Source organism: Ipomoea nil, unplaced genomic scaffold, assembly GCF_001879475.1.
Source record: "Ipomoea nil cultivar Tokyo-kokei standard unplaced genomic scaffold, Asagao_1.1 scaffold0865, whole genome shotgun sequence".
In the NCBI taxonomy this organism is placed as follows: domain Eukaryota; kingdom Viridiplantae; phylum Streptophyta; class Magnoliopsida; order Solanales; family Convolvulaceae; genus Ipomoea; species Ipomoea nil.
The window spans coordinates 335,240-356,904 of NW_017617293.1; the positions used below are offsets into that span (position 1 = coordinate 335,240).

The following is a 21,665-nucleotide window of genomic DNA, read 5'->3' on the forward strand; positions in this document are numbered from 1 at the left end:
ACAAAAAATAATGATCTACTAATACAATCCCAAATGATTGAAAGTTTCAGTCTAGCTGTTTGAGTGAGTCACCAAAATGTCACCATAAAAACCATTGTTACAAAAAAGACACCAATAGAGCACATTGTCAATCATTAAATCATTACACATCTGCTTCCTTCTCAATCTTGACCACACATTCCTTGCTTTTTTTTTAACTTTGTGTGCTTGAAAATTCATCGATTAGTGATCACTTGACTGTTCCATTCTCAACACTATTCTCTGCATTGAGTCTCTATGCAATAACTTGGAGTGGACTTTCAGCTTCATTTGCTTGGTCTGCTTCCTACAAAATCAGAAGTTCAAAATTATTAAGTGACCAATAATAATAAACTATAAACTAATTGGTAGAACATGTTACTCGGTATCCCAAGTATACCTCTAGATCCCATAGGTCCTCATCTGTAAGCTCCAACTCCAACTTTGAACTGAGATCCCTGTCCCTTACTCCTATTAGTTCTGGGCAATGCTTTTCTACAATCTTTTCATCAGTGATGATCCTCATAATAGGGAAAGCATTGAGATAATTCTGGAACTGTTCTTTGCGAACGGCAATTCGAAATAGGAGATTCAGTCCAATTAGAGTCTTGAGCTCCTTAGGTAGACCCTTCCTTCCCTACATAAAAAGTTACTATAGATTTTAATTTTCCTATATACCATATGTGAAACAGTATTTGAAAACACAACTTATCTGGTTCAGGTACTAATAAGTTAATTGTCTAGCTAAGATTGAAATATAGTTTTGTACCTTAGTATGGGTATCCTTTAGATCATCCGCGGTAATTCCAAGTAGATCGAGGCACTCCATGTCCCATAGAAGGAAAGGAGCATTGCCATCCAAGTCCACAACCCTAACCTTAATACTGTACCTGAGTGTCCCGTCACCCCAATTTCTGTCACATGTACTACACCATAGCCACTTTCCTTTGAGTTTCAGTTTTTTGTTGCAACCCTTTGTTCTACACGAAGCATAGTACCACTCTGGATCATCAATGAATACAATCCTTGCTGCCACCCAAAAATCGCCAAACTGCATAATATGTTAGACTGTTAACAGAGTTTATAACATGGCCCAAATCAGTATATGTGTGGATATTTAGTACAAATATCCACATAATTTTTTCTCTAACATTAATTAAACCATCAATATGTGTTTGATTGTGCAGGTTTGTGGGTGAACATGTGGTATTTGCTACCAAAACAATTAACACCGGACCTGAAAGAGATAAGTACACACTGGTGGACTGATTAATCTGAATAAGTTATATAGGACACCACATTTGTGTTAATATTTTTCCATCTCATGCTTATTAGCTAATACAGGTTAAACAGCCAAGAAATTGGATCTAGTGTGCAGCTTTGAGCAGAACTGAAAGCATGGATTGCAATCAAGTAATATCAAAGAGGTATATTTTTAATTAACTGATTGAGTTAATAACACAACTGTATACTATAGAGGGCTGCAGAGTTGTGTCTTTATCTATGTAGCTGATGCTTTACATTAATTGCAGGTTAAAACTGCCAGAAGTTTGTACTAACATGGATTGGAACAAATTAAAAACATGGATTGCAACAAACTCCACTCCATAGAGGTATATTATTAAGTGGCAGAATCTCTATATATAACCTCTAAACATTTTAAAGGTGTTTGGTCTAATGTATACTATAGAGGGTTGCAGAGTTGTGATATTATTTATGTAGCTCATGCTGTACATTAATTGCATGTTAAACATGCCAGAACTCTACACTAACATGGATTGCAACAAAGTAAAGACATGGATTGCAACAAAGTAAAGACATAGAGGTATATTTTTAAGTGGATAACGCCATCTATAAAATCTAAACATTAAAGGAATTGTTTGGTATAATGTTTAGGTTGAAGTAATCATTTGTTGTTTTAACAGTCTTAGGGAAACTGAATAGGAGCTACATTAAAACAGTCTTACCTCCTTGTCTCTGTAGATGTCATTGATAGTACGAACTTCCGTATCAGCAGATAGGGAAACTGAATAGGAGCTACATTCCTTAAAACTTGACTGGGAAATTATACTGCGCATTGGAGTCTGTTCTTGGCTAATACTGTAAAATGATAACATAAAATCAAAATCCATATTAGATGTAAAATTGCAGCTGCAAAAAAAAAAAAGAATGCAAGTACCTTTTCCTGAACTCCTCAAATGGGGGAGATTCTTGGTTGAAAAGCAGCTGTGTTACATCATAGGAGCTACAAATCTTGACATCACCACCTTTAGGAAATAATGTTATAATACACATTAGAAAGGCTTATTGGTGAATAAGTTAGGAGCAGTTATAGGATTTAATCTACTTACTTTTTAGACACACCCTAGCCCTACAAAACTGTATCAACACCAATAATGGCTCTTGTGTAGTAGAATTGTAGAATGCCTCAATCTTGCTTACGTGTTCATCCCACAAAGTACACATTAGTTGTATTCCACTAAAAATTTTTAGAAAATATATTAGAAACTCAGAAATCTCTAAAATAGAAAATAAACCATAGGTACTGGAATTCAGTAGTACTTAGTATCTTCAATGGTTAAGTCAATCAGCCTGGAGTTCTTGCCATTGATTAGTTTCTCCTGTGGGCAGTGTATTTCAATCACTCGACCAATAACATCTACAAAATAATGCTTTAGAATATAGAATAGTAGACAAAATAGTAAATAATTAGAAACCATAGATTGAATGAGAGTACTGATTACCAAATAAGATTTTCTCATCAAGGCCTTCATTAGACTTGATCTCTCTAAAGGTCTTCAGCCGATACATTTTCATAGGAAATTTCACATGCTTTAAATCCTTAACCATAGTCTGATAGTCAAATTTTATCATGTACTTCTGTGGGCTGGTTTTGTATGAGTAAAAATTGGTGATAACACAAAAATTTTTTATAGCATATACTGAACCTTCAGCAAAACTGCAAAGGTACTTCCACGTACTCTTTGGGTATATGAGCACGCAAGAAGGACCCTGTGTATGTGTAAATAACAAAAATAGGGACGGTAAAATCTCGGAATATGGACAAAAATAGGGACTGTTTGAATATCGGACAAAAATACGAACTGTATAACTAAAACGACTGTCTATCTATTTTTAAAGAGTACTTACCTCTTCATCATGAAAAACAACCTCTTTTGATCGAAACTTCGATGGATCACTTCTCTCAGGAATCTGATATGCTCGCACCACCTGTAGCCTAAGAGCTTGCCTGGTATTCATCGGAGATATCTGGCTAGCAAGGACAAACATTTTTTGTTATTGAAGAAGAATCAGAGAGGCTGTTGTAGAGGGAGATTGCGAATGTATTCAGTAGTTGTATATGTGTTGTATATATAAGGTCTGATGACCTTTCGTTATTGATCATCATCATCCTCATCAATAAGTACCTAGAGAATAGGTATGGGTTCGTGGGCTCAATGTCCCATATGAAAAACTGATTGCCTTAAATACATTCTCTAATCCCATTGGATGGGAGAATGATCTGTCGTAGATATTTTGAAAAAATTAGGTTTCCTATATACTTTAGGTATTATACTGCATAGACCTTTGGTTTTCCGAAGCAAAAACAATAAATTTAGCGGCTTAGTCCAAAACGTCGACGTTCGGTTTGGGCGGGATTTTTTTGCTCCTATTGTTTTGCTTTAATTTTGACAAGAGGTGAGCCCGTCAAGAAGTTAAACGTTTACTATTAGTTATATATAACTTTTGGCATAGGGGTAATCATTTGATCTTGACAAGAAACACTATGTAGTTAAGGTTGATAATACTGTAAGATTATATAACATTAATTTTCGTTGAAATTTTAAATTATGTTTGGATTGTTAATTTTTGTAATGTGTAATGTTGAAATGTGTGAAGTAACTATTGAGGCAAGGGGGCGGGGCGGGGTTGGGGAGTATATTCTCCTTCCCCGTCCCCATCTCCAAAACCCCGACACCGTCCCATTTCCGCACCTATCCCCAACGGTGAATTAAAAATAGTCTCCATCCCCGTCTCCGCGGGGATTGAGCCGTTCCATTAAAAATAGGACCCTATATAATAATTTAATTTGGATCTTTATTGTTTTTGTTCCGAAATGCAATCTACAAATTTTATTTTCAATTACAATTAAGATCAATCTATGAATTCAAAAACAAATAATTATCAAGTACTCCATATAAAAATAATAAATTATATCTAGAATATTTTTTTTTTAAATTGTGCCCAAAAATTTGGGGGCCCTGTGCGGTCACCCTGCTAGGACCGGCCCTGCGCAGGGAATTAGGTAGAGACGGGTTCCCAGTTCTCAATCAACTCTTAGTCAAAATCTTAAATTAGTGTAAGTTTTAATTTTAAAATTTAAAAACCTAAGTTTTAATATATATATATATATATATATATATATATATATATATATATATATATATATATATATATATATATATATATATATATATTGTAAGTATTTTCCCTTGAAATAATGACGTGAACCTGAAACTAACCGAACCTAAAACTTCTACTTGATTTTTAAATTTATATTAAATTTTGACCGAATAATTTTTGTTATTTAGTGATAGTAAATAACAGAAAATAAAAGCAGTAATTAAATCAAGTACACAGTGATTTGTTACGCAGTTCGGAGCGCTTCTCCTACGTCTGCGGGGCAACCCACGTCTGCCCAATCCACAATAGATGTTCACCAAGGAGTTTTACAGTAGAACAGTACATTAGACTATCACAGTCTTAGCTACCATACTACAAACAACCTTCCTAACATCCAACCTGGACTGTGACGTGTATGCCATGATAACTTCCGAACAGTACTTCAACTGACTCAGGCGCAGACCGTAGCTCAGTAGACTTCGACTGACTCAGGAGCAGACCGTAGCTCAGCAGAATAATAATATATTTAATTCAATTCGTTAGCAGTAATATAATGTTCACTTCTCAAAATAATATTAAATCTCAAATTGGCAACTTCCACAATGATCTTCCTTTCCTTTTATAGTGATGAAGCTTCCAATTTCCCAAGGCACAAAAGTAGCTTTCCTAACATCGCAAATCATTCTCAGCCACTCGTTTAACAACCACACATTTTGCTTGAACCATAATCTGATAGCTGTTTTCCTCTTCATATCTGATAACTGATGGATAAAAATGGTCCAAGAGCTTTGGCTAACCTAAGTCTATTTTTATAAAAATAAATTAGGCAACATAGGTTTTTAATGTGTACAAAATATGTACACTTACAATCTCCCCCTTTGCCAATTTATTTGGCAAAAACTAGTAGCACTTTAATACTTTGGGCAAACAACAATTAAATAATTTTTATTAGAAAAAGCCCTTAGAATAAGTGCCATACAATTACCTAAGGTAAGAAAAAAAAAACAACAAAAAGCTCTTGTAGACCATGTATCCATGAACTCATAGTATTAATTTTCAAAGAATATGTGTGCTGTTTATGAACCCCGAGAAACCTCAATATTCAGATAGAATAACTGATCACCAATAGATAGATTAGCTAAATAAAAGCTGATCATCTAATAACAATAAGTTCAGTGTTTAGATAATAATAACCAGTAACTAATAAAAATAGCCATAAACTGAAGAGATATACAAGTAAGAGATTACCAAAAAAAAAGTGTAGCATAATAGAGTAATAGACAAGCCATACTAAAAAAAAATATCATATGTCGCAGTCATCATGCTTTCCTACTACTCCCCCTTTCTTGTATCTTCCCTTATTTCACATTCCAAAATAGTCAGCCAAATAAAACTCCCCCTTTCTTCAAAAACTCCTCCTTTCTATTACTCCTCCTTTTTTGCCAAATAAGTGAAAAAAAAGATCGGTGAACATCAAATTAGTGGATTATACTAGTGAGTTGACGGGGTGCCCGACCTTCTTTCCCGTAAAATAGCAAGAAACGTATCCAACATTCATCCATATTGATCAATATTAATTACCATACACCAAGAATGTAGTGTTGTCATATTCATTCGATGTTCGCAATAGTAGAAAAACCATTCAGATATTCTTTATAAAAAGCTATCACACAACCAACAACACGAAAGTCTGAATAACATGATAATCCAAAAGATATGATAACCCAAATAATATGGTAACCTGGATAATCTAATAATCCGAAGAAGATTTTCAACCAAAGCCGATATCCAATAATATCCACTAAAGCCAATAAGAGAAACCATATAAAGAGAATCCAATAACTAATACCAGATAGCTTTTGATTGACGATGAAATAGAGAGAACAGATCCATAATAGTTTTTTTTTGCTTTTTACGAAATCTTTTGCCACATGAACCTGCACAAGTGAAAATAGAAAAGAGAAACACAGAACAAGGTACATGCAATCTTGAAAATGACTTAGCAAATAACAAAGAAGCACAAAAATTCAAGAAATTTTCCATTTTGGTCAAACAAGACAGGAAGATGATTCAGGCACAGAATCACAACAGATAGCATGAAAAACACACAACCAAACAAAAACACACACGGTCATGACTGGACCAAACAAATAACACAGAGAAATAAACACATTAATCAAATTGCACCAAATTTATCATTCAAGCAAACATATTTTAACACAGGAAACACCAACAAAAAGGCATAATCAAAGAATTATCATATCAAAAGCAGCCAACACAACGTAGATAGGACATTTAGTGAACACACAGAAACAGCCAATAACAAAACATAAAGAATAACCCAAGCAAATTAAACGAACACTTAAAAAGAAAGCGAACAAGTAAAGATAAAGAATATGAAAGATTAAAAATACCTGATGATTTAATGAATCCAGAGATACACGTATATATATAAACTAGAATGGATAATTAATGTTCAAAAAGATATATGCACAATAATATCAAAACAAACATCATCCTTAGGGAATTCAAGATAAAGAGAAGGTGGATAGATAAGAAACTAATAAGGCCTGAATACTTGGCTTTTAAAATGTGAATTCAAGATAGCTTTTATGACTACTTAGCCTTAAGACTTAATCTGCACACGAGAGAAAAAAAAAATTAATGATTTCATTATTGTTGATGAAAAGTATGTACACCACTTTATTACTCTTATTAAATTAAATAAATTAGTAGCTATAACAAAAAATAATACATATCCATTTAATTAATTTAGAATTAAATGTCTATAATGCCTTTATTATAAAAAAAAATTATTCATTATAAAACATTTAAAAAGAGATAGAATTTCATTATTTATATTATATTTATTTTCTAAAATTCAAAGATTCTTTACCTTCAAATTTATTAATTTATTATATTTACTACATTGTCCACTGTCTTCTTTTTACATCATCTTGTAATTAAATTTCAAAGTTATAATACAAAATATGTTATATATATATATATATATATATATATATATATATATATATATATATATATATATATATATTTATTTATTTATTTATTTATTTATTTACCAAGTATTTTATACAAATATAATATTAATATATTGTTCAATACTTTCACATGATAACCTACGATACACATCTCACAACACATGAAACATGTAGGGGGAAAACTATCACTACCTAATATCAATAGGTGCTTATAGAGTTCATAGTACAACTAAGATCACAGTCATATGCACTACAAAACAAAGCTAAAGCTTCCTACACTATAATCTCATTGCACGATGTATCCCTCTATGCTACCACCAGTAACCCAATTGCACATGACACACTATGATTAAAAAAACAAAAACAAAAAAGAGGACATGTACTCATGATGAAGATAATGATAATGCTACCCAACAGAGAATTAGAGAAACTTAAATCAAAAGTAGTATTTATTTAGACTATTGCTTTTAGACTAATTATTTAGATATTTAGATTAGCATCATTAGAAAGTTGCAAACATTTATTTTAGTGAGCATTATAATGAATCTCTCATATATTATCTTGCATTTATATACTTTAAATTACCGTTTAAATAAACCAATTCAACATTTATTTACCTATGTATGAACATCTCCTATATAATATTGTATTGATATACTTTGAAATACTTATTTAAAAATAATTATTGGGCAATATCCCATTCACGCTTTTAAAACTAGTAATAATAATAATAAAAAAATAATAATAATAATAATATTATTATTATTATTATTATTATTAATTTAATAAAATAAAACAAATTTAAAAAATAAAAACATATGAGGAGCCGAACGTCTGGCTCCCCTTAGTTTTGCCACTTTTACCAACAAAAAAGAAGAGGGCAAATAGTGAAGATAATGAAGACAATGACAATGATGCTCAAAAGAGAATTAAGAATACTTAGAAAATTTGAAACCAAACATTGTATTTTTTAGATTAAGCTACAAAACGTGCACTTGAAGGCCAGAGATTTGCACTCAAAGGCACAAGTATGTGCACTCAAAGGAAAAACTAAGTATTAAAATAAAAATGATGCACTCGAAGAAGAAAAATAGTATATAACATTTAAATATTTTGAAATTATATTAAAAATAATATTATTAAACACAAGAAACTACTTTTCAAAACAATAAAATAGGCTAAAGAAAATAAATTAAGAAATAAGAGTTAATGACCAATAAATAATAAATAATACATCAAAAAATGTTGTAAATGTTGTCCCTCAATTTTCAAAATGTGACATATTATTTGTGCCTTTTGAGTGCAAATCTTTGGCCTTCAAGTGCACGTTTTGTAGCCTTCAAGTGCATGCTTTCCATTCTAAGAGTGCATAATTAATTTTCTGCGAATTTTCCCTTTTAGTGTCCTTTTTTTTTTCTCCTTTGCTTTCTAGTGATCCTCTTTATGCCTTCAAGTACTCAATTTAATGCCTACAAGTGTATGTATGTCTTATTATTGTGTAAACAAAAAATACTTAGCATTCAAGTGAACCCTTTTTTTCTTTTGGTGCAGAATTTTTGCCTTCAAGTGCACAATTCTGGGCCGTATTTGTCATATATTGTGTATTCTTTCCAATAACATATAACTAAATTTCTAATGAAATTTGTGAGATTTACAAACAATTTGTATGGGTAATTAATTTAATAACACTTAAGTTAATTGAATAACATCCCTTTTTGGTACCATAAAATGCATCAATTGCACATTATTTGCCTTGAAGTGTAATTTTTTTGCCTTCAAGTGCACAGTTTTGTCCCTTCAAGTGCATGGTTTTGAGCTTTCAAGTGCACATTTCGTATACAATTGATTTTAAGAGAGTCATTAATCATATTATGAATCCTATCTCAACACATTTTCGCACAAGAAGTGTTGTGCGCACCTGATCCTAAGCATATATATATATATATATATATATATATATATATATATATATATAAGTAAAGGTTTGCTTCATGTTTTACCTGGTTCTCATGGCTACTACTAGAATCCTCCCTCAACTAGGATTAGATGCAATGTGAAAACATATTTCTTTATGATTTTGAGTTTTATCCTATCCCAATTTATACTTTGGTTGTTTGGGTTGTGTATAATTTTGTGCTGTCAATATCACACGTGCCATACAATAACAAGTTTATAAAGGTGTATTTATATCTTGAAAAGAAGGGATCATTGAAGGTCTTTTACTATTTCTCTTTTCTGTGTGAATCTGCATGTTAGATGTGTTAGACATAAATAATCTAACTACACTGAATAATAGTATACGAGTAACCTGACCTCGTACAAGTGAAAGCAATAGTCGTGTTGATCTCCAGCCACAGTTGATGTTCTTGTTGTGTTGCCTCTTGAACGGTAGACCGTTAGCCATATTTGTCCCATACTTGACTCAGAACCCTAGATGGTGTATTGGTGTCTACTGAGCAGTTTGAGTACCGTAACTGAATGTGCTATATAACGAATATCCTGAAGCCCATCGATCCACATTTATATTAGGCACAGAGTCCAGTTGAATAACAATTTCTAGTTATTCAATCCAACTAGACCACTTAATAAACGTAGTCAACTTGCACCACTTAATTAAGGCCTTAATATATAATATATAATATATATTATTAGGGAAAATCTTACATTCTCCCACTTGGTGCAAGTACTAGCACAACCCTCGCCAAAGAACAAAACACAAGAATCATAGTGACATGTCCTCTATTTAATCAGAGTAGTATCCATTATGGTCACATGCATTTTAGAGTTAATGCCATTTTTGGTCCTAGACTTATTAGGGTGTAGACAATTTTCATCCTCCATAATAAAAATTACCAATTTTTAGCCACACTTATTGATCGTTGGACACTTTTAGTCCTCCGTCAATGAAACTGTCAGTTGACCGTGAAATAGATGGGTAAAACTGTCTTTTTATGTGTTCTTCTTCTTTGTTGTATTAGTCTAATGTTTTTTACTTCTAAACAGCAACCCACCCGAAGCTCAGCCATGCATTGCAAATTGTGTTCTTCTTTGTAAGATTGCAACTGTGGGTTTCTTCTTCCAGAAGTAGTCGTAGGTGTTGACGAAGGCGGCGGTGGCGTGTGGCGGCGCCGCCAGACTTAGACCTGCAACTCCCGCCGCCGGTGGTGGAAATGGAGTAATGATGAGATCCTCCTCCTCCTCTTCGAAATCCACTACCTTGTTGTTAAACCACAATGTGTTTTTCTTGAATTGCTTCATAAATGGTGGAGTTGACATATTTGGCAAATTTGAATTTATTCCCATTTCTTTTGTTAATTCTTTCTCATCATCATCGATAAGAACAGTATCATCGGTTTCTTCAAAATCGTCAAACACTTGAGTTGTGTCCCCTGCCTCTTTACGGCTGGCTTCTTATGAGGCAGAGCTGTCATTGACAAGGGTGAGGAGAAGAGATAGTCATGCTGGGGGACGGAAACAGCTTCAAGAATCAGGAGACCATTCTGCCGGCGAGAGAGCACTTGAAGGGAAGCCTTTTTCTTAGCCAGAGAAGGCAGAGGAGGAGGGAAAGATCTGGGCGGCGAAGAATCGTCCTCAGTGTTTTGAGACGCATTGATGATGTACTCCATCCAACGACATCTTAAAGATTGGTAATGGGAGAAATTTTGCTAATACCATGAAAAGTAAATGTTATGTGATTATGTTGAAGTTAGCTCCAGATTAATTAGAATCAAGCAAGAAGAGGAGGAGGCTTTCCATCATCATTATCAGTGAGGAAGAGATGCTTCCCTGATCTCCAAACAATCCAATGTGCAGTTTGAGATGCTCCTTTCTCCAACAAAGGAAGACCACAGAGCAGAGGCAGCTGAAGATCCATAAAGAACACAGTTACGTTGGAGAAAGATGGCAATTTACACTTTTTTCAGCTAGAGTAATGCCTCAAGTGCCTCAGTATTTTGAGACCAGAGGATGAACATAAGGGGGAGGAAGAAACTTGGAAGAATTGTTCTCAGTGCTTCTGTGATCGGAATCTGACCCCAGAATCGACCCTATGCCCTTTTTAGGCTTCTTCGCTGGCGGCAACTGTGGCGTCATCACCGCCTCCACTGCTTCTTCCTTTGCCGCATCTAAGTTGAAGTTCTTAATCACACCATACATCTTCTTCAAAATTCCTCATGTGGGTTGTTGTTTAGAACACACCACACATGTTGTTTTTGAAATGGGGTCCCATCACTTTGGGGACTACAATTTGAATGTGTTAATTTGTAAACTGAAATGGTGAAATACAAAGAAACGAAGAAGAACACATAAAAAGACAGCTTTGCCCTTCTATTTCATGATCAACTGACGGCTTCATTGATGGATAACTAAAAGTGTCCAACGACTAATAAGTGTGGCTACAAATTGGCAATTTCTATTATGGAGGATGAAAACTGTCCACACCCCAATAAGTCTAGGACCAAAAATGGCATTAACTCTGCATTTTAATTCTCCAACGTAGGTCCTTTATGAACAAACCCAACGTTTATTCTCGCTACCTTAAGGGATGTTTCTCAAAATAAAACATATATGCGCAACTTAAGGAGAAACACATCCAAACTGTACAAAAGAGTACACTCTATGATCTCTAAAACTTTAGAAGCATGCCTTAAGTGGAGATCTCTTAATATATTAGCATAATGCTAACTATATTCTATGACTTCTTAATAAGTTAACATAAGTACTACCTCTAACGGCTAAGAGCTTGGAGTTAATACGTCTGTTACTCCCACTTATCAAAATAGCCAAAAGATAGTCAAGTCACAGAAGCATTCTAATAACTTAGACAACAAACCAAAAGTCTAAGTCCATAAATTTGGAATCTTAATCATACAGCATAACTTTCTAAATAACTCCGATATCCACTATAAATGAACTAAAAATAATGAGTCTTACTTATATGTCTCGCAAAATTGTCTTGAGCCTTACAAACCAAAATGGTCCAGGATCAATTTTGAAGAAACTAAAGACTATTACTCACTGAAGAATTTATTAAATGACAGTGCACCACAAGTTAAATGTTTTGTTCTAATAAATTGCTTAATATTGTTGCAACATTTTCATAAATATGTTGCACAACCAAATGTTCAATTAATTCGAACTTATGAATTTATAAGAACAAATACAATATTAATACTGGCAGAATTATTTGGACTTATTGTTTGACATACAATCCAATTTAAGATGTATGAAGCCATTTAAATCCATAATCTCTAGTGGGGCATCTTAATGATCTTTTTCTAAATGATCACTCCCATTGGTTAAGATATTCTTCAGCGAAATTAATAAAATGAACTTAATAATATACACACTCATAATTGATTTTACCAACTAAATAATGAAGATATAATTCCCACCATTAGTTGGGCATACTAAATAATCAATTTTTGGTTCTAATTAAAGTCCGACTAAATAATGAAGATATAATTCCCCACTATAATTGGACATACTAAAAAAACAAAATACACCTTCCAAAACCAAGTTAGAATTTGGCTCAAAAGATACATTTTATTATTAATGGAATCCAAGAGATGTATGTCAAACCACATAACTTACTACAGTTAGTCCGAAGAACCGAGCAAGATTCGTGAATCAATTAATAAAAGTGCTAAATTTTGGGAAGTGACTGAATACATGTTTTGCCCATGCAAACCATGAAACTTAGAATTATGAGCTAAATTTATAAATTCTATGAATTGTGATAAAATTATTATCTAACGGGTTGAGGAATTTATTGACATAAAACTTGCATGTGGGCTAAAGTTTTAATTCTATTAAATCCAATTAATCCCTTATGATAATATTTTTCACAATTACTAAATAGACAGAAGAATCCAGTGACATAAAACTTGCATGTGGGCTAAAGTTGTACTCAATTAGATCCAACTGAAAAAATTTATTTATGATGAAACAATTATCAAATGAATTGAAGAATCAAGTGACATATATAAAACTTGCGTGTGGGCTAAAGTTTTATTTGATAAGATTCATTACAACCATTATGATAAAACTTAAGAAATTATGTGCATTTTCTTAATCCCTGTGGGCAAATTAAGAAATATGATCTAAAGTTTACATCATAAAATTGATCTATTTCTATCATCACTGATAAAACTTCTAAACTAGATTCCGATACATAATTGCATGTGAGCTAAATCTGATAGTTGAATTGCACATTGATGGCTATATACTCACACGCCCTCTCACGTGTGCGGTGAGTTCCAAGCAACACGTGGATCGGTAAATCGTAGTCACTTACGAGTGGCGCTGAGATTCGAACCCATGACCTTTGGTCTGGCTCTGATATCAAATTGAAGCATGCATGCGCTCCATCTAAACTAAAAGCCTAAGCTGATAGTTGAATTGCACATTGATGGCTATATGCTCACACCTGTAGGCTAAATTCCTTCATATTACATACAATTAATCACAAATGATATGTCCAAAACTTTGTGTGATCAAAATAAACCGCTTAATATATAATTTTAACAGATTAAGGATGTTGTGGCTACTCTAAAACCAAATTAAAATTATAAGATCACTGGACAATTATCAATTCCTTGCATAACCTATATAATTTTAACCGATTAAGGATGATGTGGCTACCCCCTAACAATATTAAAAAATTATAAAATCGTAAATTAATAATCTTAGGTTGTTGAATATGATGTAGCTATTCCTTAATTAACCAAGATTGAAAACTTAAGAGACTTCAGTAAATTAAAGATGCTTTGGCAAATTATACCAAATTGTGATGGGAAAAACTAAATATACTCCTAGAAAAACGGTTAGAGACTAAGTCTCAGTGAAAACCAATTCCTTAGATAGAGTATCAATTTAAGGAGACTAGTCACAAGATGTTCTTAAGTCATGGCCATTAAAACTAGTATGCCTCATCGATTCATATACACTTAATGTATAACTGTCTGGGCTATAAACTAAAAAAAAAAAAAAAAACTGTAGGGTATAATCCAAAAAACTGTATGGTTCACCTATGATTAAAGATTAAATTGGTGAACTAAACTAACGGCTTAAACGTGCTTAAATTCAAGCACTACCGCAACTAAAGTTTATGTATAAGTCCAACTTAATGCGGAACTAATATAATTCCATCCCAAAGTATGCATTGCTAAAGGCATAATAAAATTGCATAATTTAAAAAACATAATATTATGCGCTGGACAAGTATGCATAAAATTAAACATTAAAATCGTATATTCCAAATAAATTGCATAACTTAAAGCAATTTACAATATGAGATTTCAAAGTATAAACTTAATATTCAAAGTGGTATTTCGATAGCGGGTGTTCACATCACATGACAGGAAATGCAAAATTCCTAAGTAACGTGAATGCTAGCAAAGGTGAAGTCACCTTTGGTGATGGTGTTAAAGGTCAACTCACTAGAGTAGGTACTCTAAACGTGAATGGCTTACCCAAGCTAGAGAAAGTGTTATTTGTGAACGGCCTTCATGCCAATCTTATAAGTATCTGTCAGCTTTGCGACCAAAACTAGAATGTCAGCTTCACCAAAGACAACTGCAGAATTATGGATAATGAAAAGCAATGTGTTATGGAAGGTAAGCGACCAACAGATAACGACTATATTCTAACAAACGATATCCTTTGTTGCAGGTCTAACATAAATGAGTCTGAGTTGTGGCATCAAATTGTGGTTCAAGCTAATTATAAGGATTTAGTTTATAAATGAGTGGCAGGGAATGATTTGAGCATTTGATGAAGCTATTCACGTGGCTTAATTTGGTGAAGGGATTATTACTATAAAAGGGAAGATTGCTCATTGTGGAAACTTGCCGATTTGATCACAATATTAATTGAGAAGAGAAATCCAAATTGCTGCTATAATATTAATTTGAAAATTATTCTTATTATATTTCAGAATTCTGCTGAGTTACACGTCTGCACCTGAGTCAGCTGAAGTATCGCTCGAAGGTCATCACGGCATGCACGTCTCGGTCCAAGTTAGATGTTAGGAAGGTTGTTTGTAGTGTGGTAACTAAGGCTGTGAGCCTAAGGTACTGTTCTATTGTAAAACTCCTGGGTGAACATCTATAGTGGATTGGGCAGACGTAGGAGAAGCGCTCCGAACTGCGTAACAAATTACTATGTACTTGATTTAATTACTGCATTTATTTTTGTTATTTATTATTGAGTTAATCAACGATTTGGTCCCTCAATTATTAGCGAACTGTCAATATAGTCCCTCAATTGCATATTCATCGATTTGATCCCCGAAAACAATTATTTTTAGTCGATTTAGTCCCTCAGACCGTCTTCCGTACATGGCCGGAGGGACTAAACCGACAAAAAATAATTGTTTTCGGGACCAAATCGACGATCGAAGGAACTAAATTGACTAAAAATAATTGTTTTTGGGGACCAAATCAATGAATAAGCTGTTAGGAATATAGCAGAATAATGGGGAAGCAAAGAATCGAAAATTGAGAATTATAGAAGTTAAATAATAGGGAAAATATGTAAACGAAGAAAATTATATAAATGACAAAAAGAATTAATAAAGTGAGAAATATAAAATATATATATATATTACTATCAAGGATGAATATTATATATATATATATATATATATATATATATATATATATATATATATATATATACACGTATGCTACGTGAAGACAAAAGAAAGAAGAATAATCAATTCTATATTGATGTAATGATGAGTGATTTACAAAGTAGCAAACCTAATCTATTTATACAATGAAATTTAGAGAGAAATAAGGGAAATGCATGAACCTCCACAAAGCTAGTTGAACATGCAAGAAGAGGGACCATGATGCATGCAATGTGGAAGGAAGTGGTCTCATGGATTTTGAGCCACAAATTATTATTTCCTAACAATCTCCACCTTGGATCAAATCCATTGTGGAATTAACAACTGGAACAGCCGACTAAACTCAAGCACTGCTTGAACTTAGCAACAGGAAGAACCTTAGAATAGCAGGATGGATCACTATCAACTTCCTTTGTGACTGAAAGAGCATAAGCAACCATGTTGGTTTCATCATCACTAGCATACCAAGCAGGTTTTTTAATTGTCCTCCTAAGACGATCCATAGCAATGGAATACTCTCGTTGTGGCTCGACGAGAGATGTTGTGCTAGTAGATGCATCATCTTTAGTATTACTATCAGCAGTAGTAACACTATCAATAAGCCTGAACTCAAACTCCACCTTTTCACCAGTACTCTGCGTCTCACTTGTACTGGGAACTTTTCAAGAAGAAAGTAGTGCATTTTCGTCAAAAGTGATATCTCGACTCAGAATGATTTTTTGAAAATCAGGAGACCATAGACGATACCCTTTTGACTCAAAGGCATAACCAAGGAAAATGCATCTGACAGCTCTCGGGTTTAATTTACCCGTACTGGAATGAGCATAAGCAGGACATCCAAAAACTCTTAAGATAGAGTAATCAACAGGATTACCTGACCAAACTTCCTCTGGAATTTTGAAATCAAGGGATGAATGTGGAGATCTATTTACCAAATAGCAAGTAGTAGAAACGGCCCCGGCCCAAAAATCACGCCGTTTCCATAACCCAGCATTAGAGAGCATACAACGAGCTCTTTCCAATAGAGTCCTGTTCAAACGTTCGGCAACACCATTCTGCTGGGGTTTACCAGGCAAGGTCTTGTGCCTAGCAATTCCATTTGCCGCACAAAAGTCATTGAAATTTAACTCACAGAACTCCAAGCCATTGTCTGTCCTGAGCATCTTGACTTTTTTACCTGTCTGAGTCTCAACAAGTATTTTCCACTTCTTGAAAATAGAAAATGCCTAATTTTTATGTTTCAGGAAATAGACCCAGACTTTACGAGAAAAGTCATCAATAATAGACATAAAATATCTACAACCTCCCATAGACTGGAATTTAGTCAGTCCCCATAAATCGGAATGTATATATTCCAATACATCTTTGGTACGGTGTGTAGCAGTAGAGAAACTAACCCTCTTTTGTTTCCCAAAAATACAATGGTCACAAAATTGTAATTTACCCATACCTGAACCACCAAGGAGGCCTTTTTTCGCTCAGGAGATGCATGCCTTTCTCACTCATATGCCCCAGACGCATATGCCATAATTGAGTGAGATCCGCATCAGACATCGATGAGGATACCGCTACTGAACCCGTCGCAGTACTGCCATGCAAGACGTACACGCTTCCAGAACGAGAAGCTTTCATGAGAACAACATAGCCTTTTATGACCTTCAAAACTCCACCTTCAGCTATGTACTTGTACCCCAGAGATTCCAAGGTGCCCAACGATATCAGATTGCGTTTCAAATTAGGAATATACCGAACATAGGTAAGAGCCCTGATAACGTTATCATGAGTTTTAATCTGCACACTTCCAATTCCACTAACCTTGCATTGGGTATCATTACCCATCAAGACAACTCCACCATCAACCGGTTCCAGAGAGACGAACCAGTCTTTGTGAGGACACATGTGGAATGTACAACCAGAGTCCAGAATCCACTCAGTTTCGCTCCGTTTGCAACCGGAGCTAACAGATAACAAAACATCGCCTTCTGAATCACTTTCAACAACACTAGCTTCGGCGGACTTCTTTTCTCTCTCTTGCTTGTTTTTCAACTTGAAGCATTCAGTCACATCATGACCATGCTTCTTGCAGTACTTGCAGGATTTGTTGGACTTATGTCCTTTGGACTTGGATCTAGAATTTTTAGTGCTACTCCCTGATTCAAGTGAACGACCCCTTACAGTCAAGCCTTCACCTTTGTCCTCAGACTTAATTTCAAAGTCAAACTTTTCTTTGGACAATAGGTTCGACTTAACATTGTCGAAAGTAAGGATATCACTTCTATTACCAGCATAATTTCTTTGAAATGCTTGTATGAATTAGGGAGAGAGACAAGCAATAAAACAGCACGATCCTCATCTTCAATTATGACATCAATATTTTCCAAGTCCAATAAAATAGAATTGAATTCATCTAAGTGAGATTTAATAGAAGTACCTTCCGTCATACGGATTGTGTACAGACGCTCTTTCAGGCGTAGCGTGTTCGCCAGAGTTTTGGCCATGTAAAGCGTATCCAGCTTGGACCATAAATCTGACGCAGTCGTCTCACTTAATAACTCACGTAGAACCTCTTTAGACAGGCACAAAAGAATGGTTGAACATGCCTTGTCATCCAGATCTTCCCAATCTACATCTGTCATTGTAGCCGGTTTCTTCTTCTTCCCAGCTAGCGCTTTCTTCAAACCGTTCTGGGTTAGAACGTCTTCCATCTGAACCTTCCAGATAGAAAAGCTAATTTTCCCGTCGAACTTCTCGATATCGAACTTGGTAACAGTTGACATCTTTGAAAATAACTCTCAATTAAACCGCTCTGATACCACTTGTTAGGAATATAGCGGAATAATGCGGAAGCGAAGAATCGAAAATTGAGAATTATAGAAGTTAAATAATAGGAAAAATATGTAAACGAAGAAAATTATATAAATGACAAAAAGAATTAATAAAGTGAGAAATATAAAATATATATATATATATATATATATATATATATATATATATATATACACACGTATGCTACGTGAAGACAAAAGAAAGAAGAATAATCAATTCTAAATTGATGTAATGATGAGTGATTTACAAACTAGCAAACCTAATCTATTTATACAATGAAATTTAGAGAGAAATAAGGGAAATGCATGAACCTCCACAAAGCTAGGTGAACATGCAAGAAGAGGGACCATGATGCATGCAATGTGGAAGGAAGTGTCTCATGGATTTTGAGCCACAAATTATTATTTCCTAACATAAGCAATTGAGGGACTACATTGACAGTTTGCTAATAATTGAGGGACAAAATCGTTGATTAACTCTTTATTATTACTAAATAACAAAAATTAATCGGTCGAAATTTGTTTGAAATTAAAAATCATGTAGAAGTTTTAAGTTAATTCTTGCATTCAAGATTCACGGCACTTTTTCAGTATACATTGCTAAAGGCATATTAAAATTGCATAATTTAAAAAACGTAATATTATGCGCGGGACAAGTATGCATAAAATCAAACTTAAAACTCATATGTTCGAAATAAATTTATGTGACAATATTCTAGTACAAAAAATAATTTTTTTGACATTAATGTTTTTCGGACTTTAAATTTTATTAAGTTTTCAAAATTTTATACGACCATTGTTTATCCAGGTTTATATTAGACACAGAGTCCGATTGAATAACAACTTCTAGTTATTCAATCCAACCAGACCACCTAATAAGCCTAGTGAACTTGCACCACTTAATTAAGGCCCTAATATATAAAGGGAAAATCTTACAAGATGTTCAATTAATTTTTGTATAGTTAATTGAAGCTTTGTTATCTGGTTGGTGAAATTTTTCAAGTTTTTGCGCAACTCGTTCCCTTGAAGCGAAAATGGGTGTGATGTTCTTTCTACTTCCAGTCCTTCATTGCTTCTCCAAGTGTTGGACTACACTGGTGCATCTACATTACTTTCTCTTGATGATTTAATTTGTCTGAATCGATTTAGATTGTTTCACATGCATGATGTGATTATTCTTTGTGAGAATGGTGGATGTGTCGAACATTGATGATCTCTACAGACCTGTAATGATTTGTGAGGATGATCGCACCACTTTATGAACATCTAAGGGACTGAGTTCTTCACACTCGATATTTTTTATGGAGTTTTGTTAATTGCAAATTAATGTTTCTTATCATGGCTGGCTTTGAATCTGTTGTTTTCACAGTTTGCGCTTTGTTGTTTATTGCAAAACTGCACTGAGCAAAGCTAGATGATGTTCCCCCTGTTAGGATCGAAACTGGTTCACAACACCAAATTTATAATAGCAACTTGAACCGGAAATATTGAGAATAAATTCTAGTGTAAGATTTAAAATAAATCATACACAGAGCAAAGAAAATTGAAGAAGAATTTTTTCTGTATTGGCAAAAGGATAAAACAATAGGAATTACAAATATAACTCTCTATTTTTCTCTACAGAATTTTGCTATACTCTCTGTATATTTCGTATGAGATGAGAAAGAATGGGATGGGATAATCTGATGGAGGATGCTGCCTATTTATAACACCAGGAAGATCTAGAGAATTCTTAAGCATTTAATATAATATTAAATGCCTAGAACTTGTCATACAAGAAAACTTCTCCTGCAAATTTCCCCAAAGCAAATCTAGCCCCTTAGGAAACCTCCTCCCAAGTCCCTTAGGCAAATCTCCACCCAAGTCCCTTAGGCAAACCTCCACCCAAGTCCCTTAGGCAAATATCCACCCAAGTCCCTTAGGCAAACCTCCACCCAATTCCTTTGGGAAATCTCCTCCCAAAATTATCCCAAGCAAAACCTCTGCCCATTCCACATTATGAATTTAATATTTACAAATCTCCCACTTAAATTCATAATGTGGGTCTTCATCCTTTTTGCCAATCCCCTGCTGCTTGCATTCCTGTTAGGCCAATTGAGGATCTACACCATACGAATTTATCGTTGGTAACAGGCGTTGTTAACATATCTGCTAGGTTATCTTTAGTATGGATTTTCTGTATATCCACACTTCCCTCTTCCACCTTTTCACGAACAAAGTGATACTGAACTCGTATGTGTTTCGTCTTGGAATGAAATGCTGGATTCTTTGTCAGGTACAAAGCGCTCTGACTGTCACAAAATAGAGTCATTTTCTCTAATTTGTGCCCGAGCTCCTCCAATAACATTTGCAACCATATTGCCTCTTTACTAGCTTGAGTAGCCGCAATATATTCTGCTTCCGTCGTTGAAGTTGCAACAACCGACTGCAACTTCGAGACCCAGCTTACTGCTCCGCCAGCAAGAGTAAACACATAACCCGTGGTGGATTTACTACAATCAAGATTACCTGCATAATCTGAATCAACATAGCCTTCAATGACAAAGTCTGATCCTCCATAACACAATGCAATATCTGAGGTACCCTTGACATATCTAAGGATCCTCTTCACAGCACTCCAATGCTCTCTACCAGGATTCGCCATGTATCGACTGACCGCTCCCACTGCCTGTGCAATGTCTGGCCTAGTGCAGATCATAACAAACATTAAACTCCCCACTGCTGATGCATACGGTACTCGAGACATCTCCATCCTCTCTGCTTCGTTGCTAGGACTCATACTTG

The 21,665-nt window shown here is 34.3% G+C and overlaps 1 long non-coding RNA gene across 1 annotated transcript in view; it reads left to right on the forward strand.

The window, feature by feature from the left end:
* LOC109178708 overlaps window positions 1–20,292 on the forward strand; it is a 48,761-nt gene extending 28,469 nt beyond the window's left edge. Inside the window, exon 3 of the long non-coding RNA XR_002053757.1 lies at window positions 20,068–20,292. This is a non-coding gene — a long non-coding RNA (uncharacterized LOC109178708). The remainder of the gene's footprint in view (window positions 1–20,067) is intronic.
* Window positions 20,293–21,665: the final 1,373 nt, after the last annotated feature.